Source organism: Petromyzon marinus, chromosome 79 (genome assembly GCF_048934315.1).
Source record: "Petromyzon marinus isolate PM22_M1 ecotype Great Lakes invasive population chromosome 79, UKy_Petmar_22M1.pri1.0, whole genome shotgun sequence".
Taxonomy (NCBI): domain Eukaryota; kingdom Metazoa; phylum Chordata; class Hyperoartia; order Petromyzontiformes; family Petromyzontidae; genus Petromyzon; species Petromyzon marinus.
This window is the reverse complement of record NC_133745.1, coordinates 808,239-814,238: the sequence shown is the minus strand read 5'-3', so window position 1 is coordinate 814,238 and position 6,000 is coordinate 808,239.

Below are 6,000 nucleotides of genomic sequence, written 5' to 3'. Positions count from 1 at the left end.
CACCAAGACCAGCCAGGGGAGGAGGGCCTCTCTTGAGCAGGAGCCCACCTTGAATGACATGGCCACTGCATGGGGGTCTTCATAGAGCGAACTCCCAGAGCAGTGGCTAAGGCAGCCAAGCAGCTGGGGGGCACGCGGTGCTGGAGACGCGTGGCACGGAGCTGAGTTCCGATCTCCTCTTTAAGAAGTGGAACTCGGCTCCCTGGATCAGGTGGCATGGAGCGCCGCTCTGCGTCGATGAATACCACGCCAAGGATTTTCTGGCGATGCCAAGGGGGCTCTGCACAATGGAACACACAGAACACTACACACTGCACCACGCACATCAAAATTGCATCACGGACTGCAATATTTATCAAACACTACTGCGCACTATAGCATACCACATGTTATACTTTACCCATCTAGCCACTACATCACTGTACAATACTCTTAATTTAACGACACCCACTATAAACATGCACACAAACGCACATACAAAAACAGATACATACACGGATAAATACGAACACACAAAATACGAATGCTAAATGACTAACAAAAAACTGTAAAGATTCTGACATCGAAGGACATTTGCAACATCAGCACACGTTTGCAGTCAACTGTCAATCCTAATGATATTACCACTCTTGTGGATGACCGTCTGGCACGCAGCGGGTCAACATTCGAAATACTCGTAGATGAGGGCATAGAATTTAGGGGCTTATTTGTTTTCAAGACGTATCCATGAAGAGTGTACGGGACATGCGGTCATTGGAGGCAGGGGAGGCAGAGCCTCACCTGTCATTCTCCAATAAAAAATAGCTGTTACAAAAAGTAAAAAATAATAAAATGAAAATTAAGATTTTTCCACTGATCTGTGTTATAAATGTCATTTCTGTATGATTACAATCATGGCAGAGAGATAGTAACGGTCACGCGCTTGTTGCCCGAGCACCATCCAGTGTCTGAGGGGTTGCGCAATCAGAGGGGAGGCTGAGCGCGTCACTGCCTCATCTCTCTTCTCTCCCTGTATTTTCAGCGGAGCTCCACAAATTTGGCGATTTTGACAATACAAATGATTGGAATCATACAGAAATGACATAACTCAGATCAGAGTTATCCCACACACTCCCCACGTACACCACCACTAATGCCGAGGTGGCTGCGTGCACGCACGGGCCCGTGCAGGCGAACGTTGCCCACCACGGCTAGCGCTAAAAATAGCCATATGAATATGCACGCGCCCCTCCCCCCTCCTCGTGGCTATGCCCTAATCCGCGTGCCCGCAATGCTAAGGTAAACTGAAAAGATATGCACACCTACCCTCCGGTGGATCAGCCTTAATCCGCCGTGCAACAGATGCTACACGAAAAGAAGGAGATGACCTGCGGCAGGACCCTGGGTGCATTTCACGCTGTTCAGGATATTTCCACTGTGTAAACGCGCTGCGTAAAGCGCGCTGTGCAAACACGCGCGCGAGGGGTCGCGGTCGTCGAGATGGTAATCTATGCGCAAACGGCAGGGAGTGTATTTAGCGCACCCTGACACCCACTTTAATCACTCACGCAGCACAGCAGGTGCGCGTTTTCTACACACTCGAACGAAAACAATGACGGTCGTATAGATGGTAATAGATGCACACCTCACACACCAACCCCACACCCCGCCCCGAACGTAGTCGCTCCACTCAAAAATCACAGACACCACACGCCGAAGTTCATCCACACACACAGAAATCACACTACACCGATCTTATGAACTGAAGTTTATTCATGACGAGTCTAAAGAAAGCCCTGTGCGGCCTGGAATAAATATTCTGCGAGCAGCGCCTAACCTATCCCTATTCAATCCCTGGATGTACCCCCACTCTACTTGTCACCTCGCAGATGCACTCAGGGTGTCCCACGGACGATGTGGGAGTCAGAGGGACGAGGATCCGAGAGGTCTCTGCCTGGGATCGAGTTGTAGCAGCACTCGCTAGCTTCTCTCGGACGTTGCAAGCGGCTGGGAGTCGGACCGGGCAACTGAACGGCTGGAGGAGAACCCCTTAACGTTTTTCTGCCCTCTCCTTTTATGCCCTCGGAATCCAAAGATCCAGGGTCACGTGTTGTTATCCTGCACGGCAATCAGGCACCTACCTTTCGATTTTAAACCGATGCCCTGCCCCTACCTGGAGCGTTGCTTTCCCATTACGCCTCGATCCATTGTCTACACACCCGTCCTCCCCACCCCGGACTAAACCGGTTTGATCGGGGTGGCCATCCCGCGGAATACACATCTGCAGTGGGTCCAGGAATTTCCCTCCCACCTCCTTGTCTGTGCTGCCCGCGTAATATTTCCGCCCACCTGCCCCTTCCCCGTGCTGTGAGTGTCTCATTGCGGTTAGCCCGGTGAGCTTCGTCGTGCCCATACAATTTTAAGTCAATTTACGGGGGCCAAAATGTAATTTGTCCTGGGGGGTCGGCCAATCTCCTGGCACTGGGAAACCGTGGGACATCCCCGCTAGGAGCCCCTCGGGTAAAAACGAGACGCTACATGGGTGCTTGTGTTTAGTGGGGGTGTGTGTGCGTTCGTGTGGAGTAGTAACTGCACACATTGGGGTGGGGTGGGAGGAGATGCGTGCTTTGGCGCCGTGATCAGCGTCATAATAAATTGCGAAAAAATGTGATTGTATTATATATTCTAAGCTCTTTTGGTAAAGTCACGTTGAAGAGAAACAATAAAATAATAAAATATATATAAAACAATACAATTCTCACGACGTTTCGACCATAACACAAACGGTCGTCATCAGGTGTGTCATTTTGCATTAATTTATTTATTTTAAAACGGTGTATTTATTTATAAAAAACGTCAGCGCCATGCGCAGCGATTTGGCAGTTTATTTAGAAGAACTAGTAAATCTATGTTCTGAAAAGAGGAGGGGGGAGACGAAAAATTAATGTATGCTGTCTGAAAGCCACTGTAAGCGTGAACAATCAATTAAGACCTGAAATGGTTAATCAAATCTTTCCAATGATTGCTAAGCCAGAATCCATCTTCTCGGTTGAAATTGTCTCTGTGCTTGTATATGTGGTTAGCCTCATGAACGAATCTCTCATGGTAGCCACATGGCTTACAAAGAACCTCTGTCTTGGAAAAGTCAATGTCATGTGAGCCTACTAAATAATAATAATGATTTCGATTTAAAGCTTTCGTGACTGCAATGATTCATCTTCTTTGGTTCTTTCGGTAAAGTCACGTAGAATGATAATAAAATAATAAATTGATAAAATAAAATAACACAATAATATTCTCACGACGTTTTGGCCACAACACCTACCAGACAGTCTCGCCCCCTTCACCTGATGAAGGCCGCTTGTGTTGTGGCCGAAACGTCGTGAGAATATTATTGTGTTATTTTATTTTATCAATTTATTATTTTATTATCATTCTACGTGACTTTACCGAAAGAACCAAAGAAGAATAATAATGATCTGCTACGGCCGAGGTGTTGGTCCTACCGTGTTTAAGGTCTGCTTTGTGTTCACGAATGCGGTCCGAGACATGGCATTTGGTTTCTCCAATGTAACTACGACCACAGAGGCAACTTAGTTTGTAGAAACCAGGGTACTGTATGTCCGGAATCACATCTTTTACAGATGGAACCAGATCACGGATTTTATGTAATGTGTTGAAACGGACCTGGATCTTGTGTTTATTCAAGATTTTGGAGATCTTTTTTGTGATCCCTGCAATGTAGGGTAAAGTGATGGTTTTGAAAGGCTCCTCAAGAGGGTCCTTCTTCATGGTTTGAGTGATAGCTTTGCGGATTGTATAGTCGGAGTAACCATTAGCCTTATGAGCTTGGTGTACGTGCTTGAGTTCACTGCCTATGTGTTCCTGGTCGGATATGCATTGGGCTCTATGGTACAGAGTCTTGATGAGAGGATTCTTCTGTGATGGATGGTGGTGGGAATCCGGTTTCAGAAAAGCATCCGTATGGGTAGCTTTCCTGTAGACAGAGTGGCTCATTGAACCATCAGGTCTCTTTTTTATTAGGACATCCAAAAAAGGTAGCTTGCCATCTTTTTCGACTTCCATGGTAAATCTGATGGCTGGGTGTATGGAATTGATGTGGTCGAAGAATTGGTCTAGAGCATGCCGGCCATGTGGCCAGATGACAAAAGTGTCATCCACGTACCTCTTCCATAAGGTTGGGCGCAGAGTGGCAGTCTGGATGGCTTCAATCTCAAATTTCTCCATGAAAATGTTAGCTATAACCGGAGATAGGGGGGAGCCCATTGGGGTGCCCTCAGTTTGTTTGTAGAAAGTTCCATTCCAAGTGAAGTATGTATTGGTTAAACAGTGTCTCACCTGGGGGGGTACCTCAGTGTTTAGTCGTTGATGAACCAAGTCTTCAATGATTGTGATGGTGTCAGGTACAGGAACCTTGGTGAATAAGGAAACTACATCAAAACTGACAAGCAGGTCGTCTGGGGACAGGGAAATACCCTTGATTGTCGATACCAGGTGAGTAGAATTTTGTACCGCAGAGGTGGTTTTTCCAGTGAAAGGACGCAGGATTTCAGACGAAAAACGAGCCAGTTTGTAGGTGGGGGAGTTGATAGTAGAGACGATGGGACGAAGGGGTGTATCTACTTTATGTATTTTTGGTAAGCTGTATAATCTTGGTGGCCTGGCAGCAGAAGGTTTCAACGAAAATCTTTTAGAATGATCAATTAATGTGGTTGAATCACAAATTATTTTGTTGGTTTGTGTGATGAGGCTGTTGGTGGGATCTCTTTTTATTTTTGTATAACTACCATCGTCGAGTAATTCTTTAATTTTGTTGTTGTATTCTATTTTATCCATGATGACAGTATCATTGCCCTTGTCAGCTGAGAGGACTAAAATGTCATCCCTCTTTTTTAATTTATATAATTCAAAACGCTCATCTTTGCTGAGGTTGCTAGCTGGCATCTTAGCGTTTTTGAGGGTTGCAGCGATTTCAGATTTTGCTACGTCTGCAGCGATGTGACCCAGGCCCCTGAGAGCAACGTCTACTTCAGCAATTATATTATTAACTGGTATGTGTTTAGGTGTGACTGCAAAATTTAGACTTTTAGCTAAAACGGATTTCAGACCATCGGAAATAGAACTGTTACTGCGATTAATTACGACTTTGTTAACGTCTAACTTTTTGGTGTGTGGGTCCGGTCTTTTGTTGAGGGGGAGGTTAAATTTGGAAATCAGGTTGTCCTTACATTTGGTCGACATAGTAGCAGCTGAAGAGGCAGTCATATTGTCTACATGTTCCCAATCCGATGTGGACATTGTTGCCGTCAATGATAAGTGTGATTTGTAAAGTGTCTTGTCTAACTGATCTAGTTCAGTGCGTATAAGTCTGATTTTTTCTGAGATAAGAGCTAAGGTAGTTTTGGTGCTGCCCTGGGTCTCAGGGGTTAATTTCACCACGTTGGTCCTTTGTTGGTGAAGGCTAATTGGCCCTGGCAATGCAACACATTGTGCTGCACTGCCCCACCACGGGGCCCTGCCTTGGCCTTGTACAGGCAGTGAGCAAGTTGGTCGCCCATCCTTGTGCTGTACACTCAGCCCTGCTCGGCTGATTTGGTCATGTTCCCAGTAACACTAGTCCACATACTTGACACGTGGCTCAAACGCTGTATGTGTAGTGTTTTTTATAATTACATTTTGTGCTCCTGCTTTTGCTTGAGATTGCCACCTGCCCTGGGCAGAGCCAGAACTACCCGTGCACCTCCATGCAGGGAATCCCGAGTGTAGACGTGTTCGCACACAGTGGTTGTTGCTACGACCCTGCTCTACGCCTCTGCTTATACAGTGAAGCTGGTACGGAGCTGGCTTGTTGCTGAATAGGTAGGGAGTTGAGACACACCCATGCAGAACACGGGGAGAACATATAAAATCATAAGAGGTTCCATAATTGACTACCTAACTAGGCTCTTCTTGCTGACGTACTATGTTACCACAGTGGCATTCTGCTGCTCTATTCCCAAG